This window comes from Pseudonaja textilis, chromosome Z, assembly GCF_049901715.1.
Source record: "Pseudonaja textilis isolate UNSWEBS1 chromosome Z, rPseTex1.2, whole genome shotgun sequence".
NCBI lineage: Eukaryota > Metazoa > Chordata > Lepidosauria > Squamata > Elapidae > Pseudonaja > Pseudonaja textilis.
Genome location: NC_142008.1, coordinates 49,488,398 through 49,509,890, shown reverse-complemented (window position 1 = coordinate 49,509,890; position 21,493 = coordinate 49,488,398). Strand labels below are relative to the sequence as shown.

At 37.4% G+C, this 21,493-nt stretch overlaps 1 long non-coding RNA gene across 1 annotated transcript; it reads right to left on the bottom strand.

Moving 5' to 3' along the window:
* Window positions 1–587: 587 nt before the first annotated feature.
* On the bottom strand, window positions 588–20,452 carry LOC148123999 (uncharacterized). Its single transcript, XR_015739919.1, has 3 exons — window positions 20,275–20,452; window positions 17,689–17,801; window positions 588–1,128 (listed from the first exon to the last, which is right to left on the bottom strand). It is a non-coding gene; the product is annotated as an uncharacterized LOC148123999 (long non-coding RNA).
* Window positions 20,453–21,493: the final 1,041 nt, after the last annotated feature.

Sequence of the window (21,493 nt, the reverse complement as noted above, 5' to 3'; positions counted from 1 at the left end):
TCTTCCTGAAGACAAGTGTTTCCCGACCATGGCAATTTAAAGGTTGGGAAGTGTGGACTTCAACTCCCAGAAAGTCAATTTCCCATGCTGGCTGGGGAAATCTGGAAGTCCACACATCTGTAATTTGCAAAGATAGAGAAATACTGCTGCAGACAGACCTAGGTTTTATGCATATTGCTTCTGTGCAGAAACATTCAGTTAATGGATGGACTATTATATACAACCCATTTTCCCACTTTCTGTGATGCTCACATTTCTGACATGGATCCATGTAGTTCAATCAGGAAAACTTGTGCTATCCTGTGGATTCTACCCAAGAACTTCCTCAGACTTTTGTGTCTTTTAGTAGAGTAGCAAATCCTCTTTGCAGAACAAATTACAGAGTGTCAAAGTGGGCTTACTTATTTTGGTCCTCAAGGGATACCTTTAAAAAATAGGTATCCTGTTTTATTAACTAGGAGCATGGAAATTATATGTCTGTTAGCCTGCCTGCCTGCCTGCCTGCCTGCCTGCCTGCCTATCTGTCTGTCTGTCTGTCTGTCTGTCAGGCTACAGAACTCTTCCCATTCACTCAACTAGAATGAACTTCTGAAAACATGTCCAAACGTATCACAAAGGAATTCTTTATTGAGATGAGACAATTCCTGTAGGGGTTCAAAGCAGCGTCTGAGGTCTCTGAGGCATACAGGGACACATAAGGGAGTTTAGAACCCCTCCCCTTATCTCAATGTGTATTTAATGAAGCAAAAGCCAGTATGTTAATTCCTCCCCACCCCTCTTGTAAGGAACGATCTTTTCCCAGTTTCCCAGGGCATACCTAATTTTCCCCCACCCCCTTTTTAGAATGAACTATTCAAGAGATTCCCAAAGTACAATCTCACTGTGAAATTTTTATGACCTTCTCATCTCCCGGTTGTGCCTCTCAAAGGTGATAGTTCTGGCCATCTGGCTTTTCTCCCTCCATTGTATCATGTGTGGGTTATACAAATTCAATATAAGATTAAATATATTCAGGTTACATCAAGAAAGATTTCTTTATCAACCCCCCCGCCTTTCCTTCTTCCACTGAAGAAACGACAGATACACGGATCTGACATCCTGCCCTCCTTAAAAAACAGATAGGTCCACCTGGAAAAAAACAAAAATCATGCATTACATTTGCAATTCAGGATGGTTTATCAGGGTATTTTTGGTGGAACTTACATAGTAATGTGGGTGCTTTTACGTGTTGTTTGGCTACCCACTCATTTTCTGAAGAAGGAAGGTGTTTCCAAGCTACTAAATATACTTTACATAAATGACCTTTGTGATCATATTAAAAACAACTGTGTCCTCTTTGCAATAGATGTAAAACTATTCAACATCACCAACAATGCTGCTACCCTTCAAAAAGACCTTGACTATGTGTCAAAATAGTCAAATAAGCTGCTACCCTTCAAAAAGACGTTGACTATGTGTCAAAATAGTCAAATAGGCAACTTCAAGTCTACAAACAACTGCTCTATCTTACTTATTGGCAAAAAATCAAAACATAAAATACAAGCTGAATGGATATGACCTTGTAGATGACCCCCACTCTGTTAAGGACTTTGGAGTACTAATCTCTAATGATCTAAGTGCTAGACCCCACTGTAACAACATAGCCAAAAAGGCATTAAGAGTTGTTAACCTAATCCTGGGTAGCTTTTTCTCCGGTAATATTGTACTACTACTAGAGCATACAAAACATTTGCTAGACCAATTCTCAAATACCGCTCATCTGTCTGGAACCCACATTGTATATCTGACATCAATACAATGAGACAGTCCAGAGATATTTCACGAGAAGAGTCCTCCACTCGTCTACTTGCAACAGAATACCTTATGCCACCAGACTTAAAATGTTAGGCTTGGACAACTTAGAACTATACCATCTTCAGTCTGACCTAAGCATAGTATATAAAATTATCCATTGCAATGTCCTAACTGTCAATGACTATTTCAGCTTCAACCCCAACAATACAGGAGCACACAATAGATACAAACTCAAGGTAAACCACACCAAATTTGACTGCAGGAGATACGACTTCAGCAACAGAGTGGTCAATGCCTGGAATACATTGCCTGATGCTGTGGTTTCTTCCCCAAACCCTGAAAACTTTAACCTTAGACTGTTGACTATTGACCTCACTGTAGAGGGGCATGCATAAGTGCACCAACATGCCTACTATCCCTGTCCTATTGTTCCCTTTTTATTCGTATCCATTTCATGTTTATACTTATATTTGTTATCTAATACATGCTTGACAAATAAATAAATAAATAAAAATGTTTTCCTTATCTGATTTAATTCATTATCAATCCATTATCTATCCTATTTAATAATGTGAAGTTGCTAGTAACACAATTAAGAAGGCAAAATATTAATAACCATGTTCTTCTATAGCCATTATTCTATGCAGCCTTCTTATAGAATTGACATTTCTTATAAGTTCAAATGAATGATAGTTTAGATTTAGCTATTATAACAGATTGCTGACCATATATTGAAAAAAGTTAGTTCCATTCTGATCCATTCATTTTTCTATAATTGTCAAAAGAAGATTATGATGACAAAACATCCAGATGTATTTTGTATAATCTCTGGAAAGTCAAGCATAGATACCTAAAAGCTGTCATTTTTTTACACCTGATGGATATATTTCTGACCCAAGAGTTTAGGTTGAGACAAGCTGCAAGAAATAAGGAAATCAGAGTTGGAAGGAAAGTGTGGAAAAGAAGTAAACTTGGTCAGTCTAAATAAAGGTAACCATAAATATGCTATGTGAACCTAGTGATTAGAGTTTTTGTTTTCTTCTAAATAAGAGAAAGAAAATTAGAATGGGAGCAAAAGTGACAGGATTCCCATCACACCAGTGATGGGATTCAAAAAAAATTATTACTGGTTCTGTGGGCATGGTTTGGTGGGCATGGCATGGCTTGGTGGGTGTGGCTTGGTGAGTGTGTAAGGGGAAGAATACTGCAAAATCTCTATTCCTTCCCCACTGCTGGGGAAAGGTTACCACCGGTTCTCCGAACTACTCAAAATTTCCGCTACCCGTTCTCCAGAACTGGTCAGAACATGCTGAATACCATCTCTGCATCACACCAAATCAAGAGTAATCAATAGTTTCTCCTAAACATGCTTCTTCAGGAGGTAACTGAACTTTCTTATTTTTTCTTTGAAGACATTTCACTTCTCATCCAAGAAGCTTCTTCAGCTCTGACAAGATAGTGGGGAATGGAAGGATTTATATTGGCATGGATTTCCAAGGGAAAAACTGCAGGCTTCAGGAACCAGGAGTACTATTCAGGTGACCCTGAGGACACAGATAAATCTTCAAGTGCTTCAACAACCCTCTAAAAGGATGCAAATGACCCGTTGTCTACAAGGAATATAAATCTTTCCATTCCCTACTATCCTATCAGAGCTGAAGAAGCTTCTTGGATGGGAAGCGAAACATCTTCAAAGAAAAAATGAAGTCCAGTTGCCTCCTGAAAAAGCACCTTTTGGACAGACTTAATAGATTCTGTTAATTAATGATTATTAATTATTTCTTAATAGTTAAAAGCCATATTTTCCTGAATTCATATAATGCAAAGCTGTAACTAAGGGTGGGATTCAGCCAGTTCAGGCTAACAGGATATTAATTTTACATCCGGTTCGATGAACCAGTAGTTCCGATGACCAGGTGGCCCTGCCCCACCTGCCCCCCCATCCCAGGAGTCCCCTTGCACTCCATTCTGGCTCCCAGGTAAGTGCAGGGAGGCCTCCTTGGCCCAAAATGGGGCATGGGGTGTCTGGTATCCCCCCCCACATCCCATTTTGGCTCCCAGGAGGCTCCAAGAAGGCTTGCTAGGCCAAAATGGAGTGCAAGGGGGTGCAGCATATCCTCCCTGCACTCTTTTTGGCTCTCCTGAGGCTTCAGGGAGGCTTCCTAGACCCAAAATGGAGCATGAAGATTGCAGCATGTCCCCCTACAGCCTGTTTTTCTCCCAGGAGGTGCGGGGCCCCCTGCTCCTTCTCTTTTACTTCCAGGAGGCTGAAGGAAGGCTTACTCAGCCCAAAATGGGGCATGGGGAGGGTGTGGTGAAAGAAAGAAAGAGAAAGAAAAAGGGAAGGAAGGGAGAAAGAAAGAAAGAAAGAAAGAAAAGGAAGGGAGAAAGAAAAAGAAAGAGGTAGGGAAGGGAGAAAGAGGGAAGGGAAGGGAAAGTGAATGAGATTTGGATGGATGGATGGATGGATGGATGGATAGAGGGAGGGAGGGAAAGAAAAAGGAGAGGAAGGACCTCAAACCCTGGCATAGATGCAGCTTCAGAGAATGCTTTGAAACAGCACAACAATCCAGGGCTGGTAGGGACCTTGGAGATCATTTAGTCCAACTCCCTGCTCCAAGAGCACTGTTAAAGTGAGTTTCCCTCTTTTGACCCACCCAGTCACATGACCACATAAGCCACGCCCACCAAGCCACGCCCACAGAATCACTAGTAAAAATATTTTGAATCCCACAACTGGTTGTAACCCAAGTTTTACCAACCACAACAGTTGGATTTGAAGAACATGCTAATCTAAACAAACTATAATATGAGATGGGATGTAATTAAACAACAACTTTTACTTCCCTCTAATGTTAATTTTCATTGGGTTCATGAGGGAAAGATGGAATATGCCCATACAATAGCCCTCCAATCAGTGGTGGGATTCAAAAGTTCCCACTACCGGTTCTGTGGGCATGGCTGCAGAGATGGGATCACGCGACTTGCATGATTGTGCGCACGCACGCCAAACACGCGCTTTGTGCATGCGTTAAAACAGTAAAAACTAAGCTACTGCACCTCTCAGCTGTTTAGCACAGCAATCCTCTCTGCTGCCAAACAGCTGAGAGGTGAAAAAGGACTTAGGAGCAGGGGCAGGTGGGTGGGCCCAATTGCAGAGCGTTGGAGAGACTTGGAGCGAACCAGTTCTCTGCCAGCTGATCTTTGGCACTACCGGTATGCCAGAACAAGGCTGAACTGGTAGAATACCACCACTGCCTCCAGTCAAAAGTATGTGCATGATGCATCCAATGTATCTGCATGATGCAACCAAAAAGAAACAAGGAACTAATACAACTATATATTTAATGTCACTTTTAATTTGGCCCTAATTAGTTTGTTTAGCATGCTACATTTAATAGCTCATTTTGTTGTGAAATGCCCAATCCCATCCTATTTCATTACAAAAGAATGCAAAATCTATCCTTTGGGGAAAAATGAACTGCTGATGTTTGCCATTTCTTTCTTGAACCCATGTTCCTTTCTCAATTCCTGTCAGCAGGAGCAGAAGAAAAAGTAGAGACTAAAATTATTCCAGTCTTTCTTTTTGTAGCAATAGCAATAGCAGACTCATACACTGTGCCATAATGCCTTATAGCACTCTCTGGGAAGTTTGAAATGTCCGTATATTTCCCCCAACAATCTAGGTATTCATTTTATTGACCTCAGAAGAATGGAAGGCTGAGTCAACCTTGATCCTGTCAGCCTTGAAGTCCTGGCAATGGGCAGGGTCAGCCTGCAATACTGCAGTCTAACTATTGTGCCACCAGGACTTTTGTTGCTAAGCATCTATTAAATATACAGAAAGTTTAACTCGTAGCAACAGGTAGGATAGGATTTATCAACTTTAATGGGTGATCATTACAGTAACAAGAATAGAAAAAATCAAAATAGTTTTGGTTTTGTTATAAACTTTCACATCACAGTTGAATGATGACTGATCATTTCAAAAAAGAGACACAGCCATCACTTTAAGAAAAGTTTGACTTCTTTTTAGAATCAAATATGCAGAAATAATACAAGTTTTGACAATTATGAGTAGAAAAATTTAGGCATTTATTATCTGCAATCATAAACACAAACATTATGGTTCTGTTGTTTGGTGTTGTATTTGTACTTAATGACAATAGAATTTTTGCAATGCATGATAATATCTTGCTAAGATTGTCTTAGTTAATACAAAAATCCTTTTTGTTCTTACATCCTTACTCTGGACCCTCATGTTTATCTATTTATGAAAAGATTGCCCCTCATCCTCCCCGCCCCCAGTTTTGTGATCTCAGGGAATTTCCCTTTGTCTGCATTTCTTAAGGTGAATAAAGTCAAGATTGACAATTGAAAAGCAATGTAGGGGACTCCCATTCTTCAGGTATGGGTTTCTCTTCTGTATTAGAAAAAGTAAATGATAGACATATTGTAATGAACAAAAAAATGATATAATGTTGTTTGCTATGTCACTGTTAAAACACTCCATCCCAGCCCATGTTCTTTCATATCATTACTGGAAATTATGTGTATATTGTGCTGGTAAATATGAGAGTGTATGTGTGTGCTTTCTGACTGTATTTAGTTTTTCTCCTTCTTTCATATGTTATTATACATATGTTCTATGCATAAAATATGTATAAGATGTATAATATATGTTCTATGTCATATATCTTCAGTCACTATTATCTGCAGCCATAAACATAATCATCATGGTTCTGTTTGGAGTAGTATTTGTATTTAGTGACAATAGAATTCCTGCAACTTGTGATAAATATTTTACTAAGATTGAGATGTCATATATTACAATATATACTCAACACACACTCATATATTACAATACATATTCTAGTATCAACCTTGTAAAGTAAACTTTAGTTTATATTAAACCTTTAGTTTAAATGTTTTGCAGATATCTTTTCTTAAGTCATAACAGAATTACATGGAATGGAATTTTAAAAAATTCTGTTTCTCTACAAAGAATGCTTAGTGGTTAGAAGAATGTAATTGCAACATTACATGCAACAATATAAATGTAAAAATCAAGCCCACCTTTTCAGGGGCATTCAAAATGATTCCCACACCTGTACAATTAAAGCCCCTCCCCTTTTATGTGTGTCACACATTTGAGATACACATAAAAAGAGGGCTTCAACTATTTTTTTTCAAAAAAGGCCACTCTTTTGATTTTAAAAAATCTTGCCTATAGATGGTCTGCATACTTCCATAACACAAGAACTGGTGAAGTATATCCCTCATCATCTTCAAAACCATTTTTATTTAACAAATAGCAAACGGAAAGAAAAAAATCTATCTGATATCTAAGATATTTAGACCAGAGATAAGTGATTTACAAGACTAAGAACCAAAAGGGATATTTTTTTGTATTGCAAAGTTTTCAGTCATAGAAAGAAAAGAAACTGCCTTCCTTAATACTGACTTTGGTTTATCTTGCCCGGTATTGCTGGCAATTACAGGCAATATTTCTCCATTATGGGATCTTTAATTCTCCATTAATTTGAAACTTCTCCACCCAATAAATTTACTACAGTCTGAACTTGACAGTGGTAGTTTACTCTATCACTGATTTTGGGCCCCATTGAAAAGGTAGATAGGTCATGAACCAAAATCAAAACAAAAAACTCTATAGGGATTGTAGTCTTCTAGACATGAAATCAGTTAGTTCCAAAAGAAGCATGACTCATCTTGTTAGATGTCTGTTTGCTATTGCAGGGAGATAAAACATAAAAGGTGAAAATCTGGTGGTTATTAAGAAGCATATATGTATTCTAATAGGTAATTATATAATTTAGATGCATTTTTCTCTGGGGCCCAGGAGTATTTTACCTAATTGAGTGTCTTTTATTTCAAATCCATGTTCTTTTACATCCCTATTATATCTCATTTTTATCTGAAAGTAGGACCAATTGTCAATGATTATTTCTTGGGTTTCTAACTCCTGAATCGATTTAAGGTTTCCCTTACTGTCTAGAATTTGGTGGTATTTGAGCTTTTTGCTAATATCCATCATGTTGGGATGGAACATCGCCTCCATTGTTGAAAGCCACCTCGGAATTTTAGTGTAGTGGTTCCTTCTGATATCTGTCCAAATTTTAATCAGAGATTTACGTAGAGATGTCTGGAAAAATATGAATGGCTTTTATTGTTTGGATTCCACAAAAATGCATACCACCCTATTTGTAACTCATGACCCTCAAGTGTTAAGATTCTTTTGTTTCCCAATTTAATCCAATCCTTTATCCACACTAGTACCATCGCTTTGTAATAGATCTCCCAGGTGGGAAGCCCAAAGCCACTCCTGCTTTTATTGTCTTGTAGATAGATTTTTTTTTTCCCCTGCCCAAATGAATTTCATTTTGTCCAAATCTTTAAAAAATTTGTTTTCCAATAATATCAGAATTGTTTGAAATAAATACAAAATTTTGGATAGGACATGCATCTTGATTGTTGCTATTCTACCTAATAATGAGATTTGCATTTTACTCCAATTTTCCAGATCCTGTCCAATTTGTTGCAATAATTTGGTATAGTTGTCCTCCCTCAAGGTTGATGTTCAAGGCTGATGCCTAAATATTTAATCTTATTTACAATTTGTAATCCCATCATTTCCTCTAGTTCTTTTTGTTTACTGCTTGTTACATTTTAACTAGAATTTAGTCTTTTCCTTATTAATTTTTAATTGCCAGATTTATCTATTTCATTTAATAGTACTGGTCCTGAGTCTACTGGTTCTTCTATGACAAATACCATGTCATCCGCAAATGCTTGTAATTTGTACTCTTGACTTTTAATTTTTGTTCTCTTAATTTCTTTGTTCGATCTAATTCTATCCAATAATGTTTCTAGAATTGTTATAAAAAGCAGAGGTGACAGTGGGCATCCCTTGCCTGACATCCTTTATCTCAAAAGGTTTGGTAGCTTCTCCATTTATCAGTACATTTGCCTTTTGTGTGGCATAAATTGAATTTAGCATTTTTGCAAAATTACCACCAAATTTCATCAGATTAATCTGGTATTTCATGAAATCCCAATTAAGGTTATCAAAGGCCTTTTGCGCATCCAGGAAAACAAGGGCCACTTGGTTTTCTGGGTGCAGCTCATAAAATTCTAATATATCTATTATCGTTCTTGTATTATATCTAATCTGTCTCATAGGATTTTTTTTGGATGTAGCCTTTTTCTTTCAGTAGTTGCGAATTAAGTGTCCATCTACTTTTCTTGTGGGTTTGGTCTTTCCAGGTTATCTGCAATGGGCTGTGGTCTGCCCAGGTGTTAGTTAAAATCTTTATGTCCTGAATCTCCTTAAGTAAGTCACTGTTGACTTCCAGTTGCAAGGCTTCGGAGGTGGCAGGAATCCGCTTCTCTGCGGGTCCCTGCTGCACTCGCCGTCGAGGTACCCCCGATCCAACTGGATTTGGGGGTTGTCGCTGCCCTGAAGGGGCAGCGGAAGACAGAGGAGATCCGGGCAGGGGTCTGAGGATATTGCACCCCCCTTCCCCAGCCGGCTAGACTCCTTTTTCCTGAGACGGTGGAGCAGCTGTTATTTTTTTATTCTAAAACAATGTACTTATCAGAATTAGAATTAGAATAGAAATTATACATTTAACTATACTATAAGTTTACTATTCTTTTATTTTAAGATTTAATATGTAGAATGTACTAAGCAGAATCAGGATGGAAATTATGTATTATTTTAAGCTTTATTTTAGGAGAAGGCGTCATACTTCAAAAGTGATTACAGGGAAAAAATTTTGTTAAAGAGAAGCGATAAATAGATGTTTGGTAAAGAACGGACAAAAGATATAAGCATAATGACTTTGAAATAAGATGAAATAAATAAAATATAATTAAGAGAGTGAAAAGATGGGAGAAGTTATATAGAAAATATAAAATGGTTAATAAGATATGAAGGGTATATAAGGTGGGCATGAATTTGATTTAGGTCTGTCAAAAAAATGTAACCCGGGGCCAAGTCACTCTTCAAAAGAAGTTTTATGTTTTATGTTTTGTGTGTTGATTATTTATGTTTGATTGTAAATTAATAAAATCTTGGAGAAATGAAATCAAAGGGAGAGAAATTGGGACATGTATAAATGATAACTAAGGAGGGTTTTTTTTTTCTAATGTTTTGCTTTAGGTTATGTATTTTGTGTGCTTATGACTGATTGAGAATTACTAAAACTTTGATAGAAAGAAATATAATTGAATAAAAGTGAAGGGAGAAATAATGAGAAATTTGGAAAAGATATATATGTGTAAATGGAAATGTGATAATGTGGAACCATGTTTTAAAAAAATAATGCTTTATTTGCCCTGTTAAAATTTATAAGTAATTCTTAGAAAGGAGGTTTTATACTTTTATGACCACCTCTACCATTAATATTCTCCCCGTTGTATCATTATAGATCAATTTTGAGGTCATTTCCTCTTTAATATATAGTACAACCTCCTCTTTCTTGTATTTTTTTCCTGTCTCATGGTTTCTTTTTCTATTTGGGAAGGTGGGGTCTTTCTTCATTGCTTTAATACTATCTGGCACTGTCCTTTTGGGGTATACTTCCAAGAAGCAGGATGCAAGCTTGGCACTGATTTTTTTTACTGCAGTTCTGGGAGGCATGTGACCTTTCCTTAAATCTGGGTGATTTCCTTAGGATATCTTGTGAGGTGAATGAGACCAGCTAGTATTTTTAAATGGTGCAAATGGATCTAAGGATTATTTTTCCTGGTTGTGCTTTTTCTGGAGAGCTTAAATGACCTCTCTGCTAAAGGGTTTCACTTTATGAGCAAGAGTTGGCTGTTTGATAGTTATCACTGCATTTTGAATATTTTCATTCCTCAAGGTGCTCTGGCACCCTGCCTGATTTGTAACTCTGGCTATTTTTAATCTAATGATTGGTATTTAGGGCAGCTTTTTGCAAGCAAAGAAGCTTTTTGTATTTTTGTACAGGTAATCCTTGACTTACAACAATTCATTTAGTGATCATTCAAAGTTACAATGGCACTGAAAAAAGTGACATGACCATTTTTCACACTTCTGACTATTGCAGCATAACTGCAACTATTGTTCTGGGTTCTGGTCTGGGTCAATAACTTGTGATCCAATGTAAGAAGGATGTTGAGGAACAAAGAGTGAAAGGGTGCAGAAGTATTCATCCAGAATTGAAAGTGAGCTACTGGGGAGAAGGAACATCTTTGGGACTGAAACTCATGTACTGTAGATACAATAAGAAGCATCAGTTGGGTCTTGGAAGGGTCACCAATCTGGAACATTAAAGGCTGAATAATTCTGCAACCCTCAAGAGGGTGGTTTCTTCTTTCCTTATATCAGATCCATGTATCTGTCATTTCTTCGGTGGAAGAAGCGGGGGGGGGGCAGACTGCCTTTTGCCTTTCTTCTGGGCTGTTCTTATTCTATGATACTGTAGAACTGGGGTTGCTCTGAGCATCCTCTTGTTTCTAAGCTGCCTCGTTTGTTTCTGTTGATTGCATGTATTTTTTTAAGACCCTGCATAAAGATTAAAAAGCACAGTCCCTGCCTGCAGGCTTATTCTCTGAGAGGCAGAGTACAATAGAACAGGGCCAAACTGGGAGAATCCCACCCCTAGGTGTGTGTGTATGTGTGTGTTTCAGGTGGGCTTCCTAGCTTTAGAAGGAGAGAGGGGAGGACGAAGGGACAGAAAGAGAGAGAGAGAGAAAGAGGGGGAGAGGGAGGGGACAGAGAGAAAGAGCGGGATACAGAAAGAGAGAGAGAAAGAGAAGGAAAGAGAGGGGGAAAGAAAGAAAGTGAGAGAGAAAGAGAGAAGGAACATACAAGAAAGAAAAGAAAGACAAAAGGGAAAGAAAGAAAAGGGGAGAGAAAGGAAGTAAAAGGAAGGAAGGGTGATGGAAGGAAGGGGCAGAAAGAAAGAGAAAGAAAGAAAAGAAAGAAAGAAAAAGAGAGAGAGAGAGAGAGAGAGAGAGGAGAAAGTAAATGAGATATATGAATGGATAGATAAATACATGGAAGGAGGGAGGGAGAGAGAGAAGAAAAGGGAGAGGAAGGAAGGACATAAACCCCGGCTTCAGAAGACTTTGAAGCAGCAAAGCAATCTAGGGCTAGCCTGCAAGGGATCTCAGAGGTCATCTAGTCCAACCCCCTGCTCCAGCAGGAGATCCTTACAGAATCAAAGAATCCTGTAATGAAAACTTAGAGTCTTTACATATCAACTGCAAGCCATTTTATTCTCCACATGAGTTCTCTTCATTTCTCCTAATAGCTGTGTATGTTCCTCCTCCACAAGCTTGTGTAAACAAGGAATACAAACTCTAGCTGTTCAGATTATGGAGGCTGAAGTCAAACACCATTCCTTCCCATCATTTTAGGAGATTTCAATCAAGCAAATTTAAGGAAAGAGATCCCAAAATATTTTCAGCATATCAATTGTCCCACCAGAGGCAAAAAATACTTTAGATCACTGCTACACAACATTAAAATATGCTTATAAGTCTTTACCATGAGCAGCTGTGGGACACTCTGATCACTGCATGATTCACCTTGTACCTGCCTACAGACAAAGACTGAAAACCACGAAACCAACAATTAAATCAGTGAGGGCTTGGACTGAAGAGGCAAAGCTGAAGCTTCAGGCTTGTCTGGATTGCACTGATTGGAATGTTTTTGAAGATACCTCTGCAGACCTAGATGAGCTCACAGATACTGTAACATCATATGTCAGCTTCTGTGAAGACCTATGTGTACCAACAAGGAACATACAAATATATAGTAACAATAAACCTTGGTTTACAGCTAAACTTAAGCAGCTACGTCATTCCAATGAGGAAGCCTACAGAAAAGGTGACAGAATGCTATACAATCAGGCCAGAAATGTATTAACAAGGGAGATCAGAGCAGCAAAAAGAAGCTACTCTGAAAAATTAAGATATCAGTTCTCAACAAATGAACCAGCAAACATGTGGAAAACTCTTAAAAACATCACTGGCTACAGCAAACCTCCTTCCCAGGCAGAAGGAAATCAACAACTAGCAGATGACCTGAATGTGTTTTACTGCAGGGTTGAAAGGAAACTACAACTACCTATCTCCACAACCCCCATCTCAAAGACACTAACAGCAGCCAAGCCTCCTACAACTGACCCAACCCATTGGGTTCACAACCTCTGGTGATCACGGAAAAAGAAGTGCAAGATCTATTTCACAGACAAAAGGCAGGAAAACCACCAGGGCCAGGCAAGTTAACTCCTTCTTGCTTAAAAGTCTGTGCTGACCAGTTGGCCCCCATCTTCACCCAAATCTTCAATAAATCACTAGAGATGTGCTATGTTCCTTCTTGCTTCAAATGCTCTACTGTCATCCCTGTGTCAAAGAAGCCCTCCATCAGGGAACTGAACAACTACAGACTAGTTGCTCCAACACCTGTAATTATGAAAACCTTTGAAAGGCTAGTGCTGTCCCACCTGAAAATATCATGGATCCGCTGTTAGATTCCATGCAGTTTGCATACCAAGCAAATAGATTGACAGATGATGTTAAAACGGCTCTGCACTACGTCCTACAATACTTTGAATCTCCAAGGGTCCTCTTTGTAAGGGTCCTCTTTGTAGACTTCAGTATTCAATACCATCATTTCAGACATTCTTCTAACTAAACTAAACCAGCTAGCAGTACCTCAACATACTTGTAAATGGATCATAAGCTTCCTAACAGACAGGAAGCAGTAGGTGGAAGCTAGGCAGAATCACATCTGGTATCTGTACAATTAGCACAGGACCCCCCCAAGGCTGTGTGCTTTCTTCACTTCTCTTCTCCTTATATACCAATGCCTGCATCTCAAACGATCCCTCTGTTAAAATTGAAGTTTGCAGATGATACAACAGTGATTGATCTCATTTGCAAGAACAATAAATCCACATACAGACAGGAGGTTGTACAACTTGCCTTGTGTGTAACCAGCACAATCTGGAATTGAACACACTCAAAACTGTAGAAATGGTGGTAGACTTTAGGAGAAACCCCCCCATACCACCATCTCTTACAGTACTAGACAACACAGTAGAGACCTTCAAATTTCTAGGTTCTATTATATCACAAGACCTAAAATGGATACCTAATATCAAAAACATCATCAAAAAAGCACAACAAAGAATGTTCTTTCTGTGCCAACTCAGAAAGCTCAAACTGCCCAAGGGCTGCTGATACAGTTCTACAGAGGAATTATTGTGTCTGTCATCTGTACCTCTATAACTGTCTGGTTTGGTTCTGCAACCCAACGAGACAGACACAGACTTCAGAGAGTAATTAGGACTGCAGAAAAAACAATTACTACCAACCTGCCTTCAGTTGAGGACCTGTATACTGCACGAAACAGTTTACGTCCAAGAAAGAGGGCTGTGAAAATATTTATAGACCTCTCACATCCTGTACATAAACTGTTTCAACTTCTACCCTCAAAACGACGCTATAGAACACTGCACACCAGGACAAATAGATACAAGGACATTTTTTCCCCCAAATGCCATCACTCTGCTAAACAAATAATTCCCTCAACACTGTCAAATTACTTAGTAAGACTGTATTACTATTCTTCTTCTCATTCTTTCTATTACCTACCTCTTCCCACTTATGACTATAACCATGTTGCTTGTATCTTTACAGTTTATATTGTTTTATTTGACTTCCTAATATGTTTTGATTGCATATTAGTAACCTATGTATGATTTGATTGCTTATAGTAACTTATGACTATCACTAAGTGTTGTATCTTGTGATTCTTGATGAATGTATTTTATTTTTTCTTATGTACACTGAGAGCATATGCATCAAAGATAAATTCCTTGTATGTCAATTACATTTGGCCAATAAAGAATTCTATTCTATTCTTAAGTTTCTATCTCCCTCTGCCTAATTAATTAATAATTTGGTGTTGCTTCTGAACTGAAGAGAACTTCTAGTGGCCAAGTTAATTGCTATGATATTGATCTAAATTATCATGTTCAGACTTATATTGGTACTTGCTGAATGACATTCCAATCATAAGCATATACTAAGAAAGAAGAAGGTAAAAAGAAAGAAAAATATGAAAAAGCAGGAATGTAGTAGTTGCATTAATAGTAGGAGTAGTGAAGATGATGGTGGTGGCGATGATGATGATGATAAGCATTGGCAGCATGCTGTGCCTCTGTATCAAAATAACATGCCAAATATGATTACTCTGCACTGACTTGGAGTGTATTCTGCCTCAGACGATGAAATGTCTTAGGTTAGCCATTTTCCACCTAAATTCAGAAATATTATAAAGGAGAACTTCCTTGTAATTAAAATTAGCATAATACAAGCATATAGAAAGATCAAACAATTCTGAAAAGTAGCTTCCATTATACAATATATGAAAGCAAATAACTGTACAGATAGTCTTTGAATTACAATCACAATTGGGACCAGAATTTTAAGGGGGTTACTAAGTGAGTTGTGCCCAATTTTATGACCTCTTTTGCCATAGTTTTTAAGTGAATCACTGCAGTTAAGTGAGTCACACAGTTCTTAAATGAACCCAGCTTCTTCCATTGACTATACCTGTCAGAAGTCATCTGGGGAGGTCACAATGACAATCCTTCAACACTGCAATGATTGTAAATTTATTGGTTGCAAAAATTCCCAAATGTTAATTATGTGATCATAGGGATACTGCAATTGTCATAATTGTGAGAACCAGGCACAAGTTACTTTTTTCAATGTTATTATACTGACATCAGTGGTTGTAAGTTAGAGACAACTTATATTGAATCAATCATGTTTTACTCTCTGGTAGGCCTGGGTAAGATTGTAGAAGATTGCTGATGAATGGAAGCCACAAAATAGTGATTTCATAAATCGGCTTTTTGGGGAGTCAAGATTAATTTCAGCTTTCTCATGTGCTTGTAGAGAATGCCATAATTTTCCCCACAGAGCACTGCAGGTATAAATTATGTGGTGTAGGAATGATCAAAAGATTTTTAAAAAGTTGCATTTTTCTCCTTGTCCTTGCAATGTTACTATAGGAACAATTATGAATCACTAACTCCTCTTTTTGTGCACCTGGGTATTTTCTTTCTTTTTTCATTGACACTATATGCTGAGGTTATGCATGAAGACTGTTACTTTTGCAGATCAGTGAGTTAAGCCTCCTGCTGACAGGTTTGATTAGTGGCATGTTGATCCTGTCAGTGTTTTGTTAAAATGCTGCCGTGACGTAAATGAATATTTCATTAGAACTGTTTCCTGTGTGACAACTGGCCTGAGGTCACAGGAAAACTACATACCTGATCTCATCTGCCTTAACCTTGAGGACAAGGCAGAAAGGGATGTCATGTCAGGAATGACAATGTTATTTAAGGAAAAGAAGGAAAGAGAAGTTGCTTGGAGTATTGTTAATATACCCCACCTTCTCCCAGCAGTTATGATATCAAATGATATCAAATTACCCAGGCATCCAGTTGTTTTGGAAATGGGACCTTGCTTTATGCATATGCAGCAGTGGAACATTGCATAACATAAATCAAACATAGTGTTGCAAATGAATCCCACTTATGTTCAGGTAACAGCTGTTTCTTCTCTTCCCTTCCCCTGTTTTGTCTTTGATAGAAAATATAAGCATGCTGAAAGACTCATCACTAAATGAGACATCAGAAGTAGAACATTTATCATCAGTAAAGTACACCATAAGAATTCAAAACGAGAGAAATATGGCATTACTCAACAATTCCCAGGAATAGGATTCAAATTTCTTAACAACTGGTTCTGTGGGTATGGCCTAATTTGTGGGTGTGGCTTGGTGGTCATGCGACTGGGTCAGCATGGCTTGTATGTACATATTATAAATATTTGTAAATATTATATGTAAATATTGATTTTTTTAATTAAAAAAGCAATTTTTACCCCAAAGCAGGCAAAGCAGGCAGGCAGATTGAGTTGCTCACAGAATCACAGATATACTTAGATATCTATCTGCAATCGACTATCTGAGTCTGTCACATAAAATTTGCTTGCAAGCAAACTCACAAAATTAACTCACAACACACCATGTATGTAAATATTGAATTTTTTATTTTTTTTAAAAGAGCAACTTTTACCCCAAAGCAGGCAAAGCAGGCAGGCAGATTGAGTTACTCACAAAATCATAGATTCACTTAGATATCTATCTACTACCTGAGTCTGCATTGAAAAGCTTCAGTCTTAAGGAAGGTTCGGCTCTGCTTTTAGATTAGCTAGACAGCAAGAAATCCAAGGATTTCTTACTTTCTAGCTTATCTAAATCTCCTGGCAGAGCTGAACAGCTGATGGTCGGGGGAAAAAAAGGAAAAATAGCAACTTACCAAACCAGGCAAGTTGGATGGCTCACATGCCCGGTAAGGAATGAGTGGGCGGGGAGGGGTGGGACCAGCCAGTGGAGTGATTTGCCAGTTCTCTAAGCTGTGGACAATTGTGTGTGCAGCATTTGCAAGAAATGATCAGCTGTGCCTCTGACAAGCACTGCGCTCGGATGTCCAGCATTTGAAAATCCTCTTGTTTCCTGCTTTTTCAACCTCAGCTGTGCTGCACAAAACAGTTGAGGAGGGAAAAGCAGGGAATAAAGGACAGCCTAGAGCCTGGGGAGGCGGGTGGGCCAAACACCAAACTGGTTCGGTGCCAGCTGCTCTTTGCAGCTACAGGTTCTATTGAACCGGGCCGAACTGGTAGCATCCCACCCCTGCCAATTCCTCCCAAACACAAACATAAGAATTTACAACCGATGGTATTGCCACTTCTAGAATACTGATGCTTAATATTTGCATTAACCAGTTTTCTGACTTTGAGATGCATTGGATTACAACTCACATTATGCAAAGTCAATAAGGTCAAGAGTAGGGGATACCTCCAGGGGATGCAGCTGAGAAAATGCAGGGATGCAACTTGGCTATATTGGATAGTATTTCACTAGATGCCATTTTCTGAAAGGCAAGGAGAGAATGAAGTGGTATGAAAGCCAGAGCAATAGTAATCTCAGCAGGTGATTTGATTGAAAAAAGCTACTTCTTGCTTCTAATGATATATTTAATGAAATATCCTCAAAGGAAATTGGACTGTGGCTAGAGTGAAGACAATGGCTACATTGTCCTTTTTATTGTTTTGTAGAATTGATTTAATTTCTGACATGATAATGCCAACCTGCACTGAAACCCTGACATCAGTTTCTTTTAAGCATATGAACAATTTAAAGTTTTTTTTAAAAATCTCTCTCCTCAATAAAGTAACACACCAAGTGTCCTTATTCACAATTTCCTTTTGAGTCATGGTAGAGCAAACCACAAACCACTATTAATTCTATTTTTGATTCCTTTCTGCTACATCAACCTAAAATTGTGTGACTGAAATTTAGCAATTTTGCCATTGAATGATTGTAATGCAAATATGTAAATAGACTGCTGTAGGTTATTTAGTTGTTTGCAGTACAAAGGTTGTTTATCCCTGTCCTAAAAGAGCAGAAATGTACCCGGTCTTTGGATCTGCTATTATTACTAAGTAACTTGGAAAGGCTTTTAAGCTAATAATAAGCTAATAATAAGGATGATGCAATATGAAACAAAACAAATATAATGAACAGGTAACTATGGTCATATTTGTATTGAGATGTGAAACCTGGAACCTGCTTGCCAAATGAGAATTTTTTATTTTAAAAAATAAAATAAAAGCAGGGAGAAAATTGAATAATGGGATTACTAGGTATGTTTAACTGATATGATGGTAGGCATTTGGAGAGAGTTTTGAAAGGTTGAAAATAAGCATTGAAGGATTATGAATTAATGTGAAATATATGCATTGAGAGATATGATTGATATTATTAATTTTGCCTATACTAAAATGTATGATATATTGATGCCATGCTATTACTGTATGGTTGTGCATATGCAGATTGAAATAAAAAAAATGGGGGAAAAAGGAAAGGCTAAAGCTGAATGTGAGATGCCAACTGGGAATAGATAGACTGCAACATCTATTTATACTCAGCCAAACTTCATTGCGAAATATAGGGTTTCATTTAAAAACTATCCAGAAATATCTATTAGTTCAAAACAGGTTGTGTGCAATTATCTTACAGGGAAGAAAGGAAGGACAAAAGTAAGGACTAATAAAATTGATGGCATAGTATTAAATATATTAGTGATTTCATTCTAGAGCTAAATTTCACTAATGAGATTTTCTTTTCTGTTCTTTTTAGTTCCCTTGTTAGTTAATTTTGAATTTCCTTGTTAGTTTAGTCTTTCTAGCCAAAAAGCTGTATATTAAATATTTGCCTTGGCTGTGCTTACAAGCCCCTTCCCCCCCCCCCCAAATCATTGGCTAGGTGGACATGAAAAAATAGCTCCCTTGAGATTTCTTCTTTGACATGTCAAAAAGGATTTCTAGGACTGTTAGTGATATACACTTGTTTGCTGGCTATTCATATTCACCTGAAAATTATTTGTATTATTGATTGTATTAATACAATATTGAGGATATAGTAACTTTTTAAAGAATATATTTAATCTGATAAGTTTTTCAACCTTAAAGACAGAATATATACACTGAGCAACAAATAAATGGAAACATTCAGTGTAAGGACTTCAAAATTTGGAGGTTCAACCCACATTATTAACTGCAAGAGCACCTTCAGAAACCTGCACACAGAAGAAATGTAAACCTGTTTTGTGTCATTCTCCAAAGCAGGGCAGAGAATAATAGACATAAGATATAATGTAGAAGGCCAATTCTACTTTCTAAACAAGAATACATTTACAACAGCATTATTTGTCCAATGGGCTAATGAGCTTTCTTATACTAGCAAATGCTAGGTAGCCTTTTGCCATACTTTAATTTTGATTCCTACAAAAGTCAAGGTGCTATAGATTTGAAGGCCTAAATGGCCCCTGCCAAAGTTATGATTCAGCAACATTAATCAGAATAACATGTTATTGCCAAGCAAATGCAGTTTTCTTTCTGAACCATTCCAACATTGTTCAAAAAGCCACTCATTTCTACTTATGAAATAAGTTAAAGATTGAAGTCTAGTTGCTGCCATTACTGAATTGATGAGAAATTCAGTCTATTTCTTTGTTTTTTATTTTTTCCAATTCAAATGAATATTAGAAAGTGAATGTGCAAATGGAATTGCAAAAGAAAGATTGAATATGAAAATGGCTGGCTTTGGTGCTGTCGATAAAATCATTAGAACACATCCACCCTTTGGAAGCAACAGCTGAACAATTATTTGGAATATTCCAAACTGCTCCAGTCTAAGCTTCACCCACTCGCTGTTTATCATGTGGCCCAAGAGAGAGTGTATGTAGCTTATCATAAACACAAGGAAGGTATAAAAGAAAACCAGGAAAATTACATACACATGAACATACATATACTCACAGAAATGTACACAAAATATCTTACGTGGTTATACTGAAGAAAGCTTCCTAGCCGCTCCTGGTGAATGGATTGGAAAGAATTCCAGAAGCCATGCCTTGCAAACTTTTGCTAACTTCTTTTGTATTTGTTGGTTTGGTAGTTTTATACCTTGAGTTTCTTTCATGAGCTTAAGATGATGTTAACATTATTTTGGAGAAGTTAAACAATTGTAACCCTAGAAGGACATTTTATTTGGCCAAAATATCATTAATCATTATTTTCTATTCCTATCCAAAGCCAGGGAAGCAGGGAGGAAAGGACATACACATAAACACACTGTGAATTGCCTGAATGTCATTTTTATCTGCCTATTCTATCAATATGTCCACATTTTTTTCAAAAAAATAATATGGCAAAAATACAGCTTTTTGTTAAAACCCTGTGTCAAGTTCTTTACTTTGAAATGTAAAATATGAACTTTCCATGTTTTGCTTCTTTGCTGTTTACCCATTGCAAAAGTAATGGATCAGTTTTAAATCAATGAAAATTAATTAAACAGCGATTGTTGGGAGAGATGTATGTGTAGCCTGTTAACTTTTTTTCCGAAAGAATACAGCCCAGGACTAAGTGCATATTTTAGTTTGCTTTTGGCTTTTAATTTTAGCTTCATGCACTGTAAGTTATATTGAAAAATGTTCACAAAGGATTGGTGGGCAAATGTAGATGAAAAGGACATCCACAACTTGATGTGTACATGAAAAACTGCTGGTTTGGAAACAGTCCTTTAGCGAAGTCTCCATATGTAAACAAAACAAGCATGCCAGGAAGATTGTGATGTGGATGCTCTTCAGAAAAATCATTCCTTCCTTTAAAAGTATTTTGAATTGATATAAGAAAGGAATGGATGATGTTGTCTTTAACTGGCTCCTATCTTTTGGGGTTTTCACCTGAGTTTTCTTGCTGCTCATGAAAAGCACCGTTTCCTTCTTTTTAAAAACAGATTCAACAAGAAGGAGAAAATTCAGGTTATTCCTTGAAAATTTTATTTTAACTGAGTGAAATTATCAAAATTCTGCCAAATTTCTTCTTCTAGCCAAGTGACTGGAAATGCTGTAAATCTGTTTCCCTCATTCCAACAGAATAAAAATGAACTTATATATATTTTTTTGTTTCAGTTTGTTTTTTGTTAGGAAGCAGCCAGGCTGACAGAGAGGAAGAATGAAGCATGGGATTAGCCTGAAATGAATGCACAATTGCAAAAGAG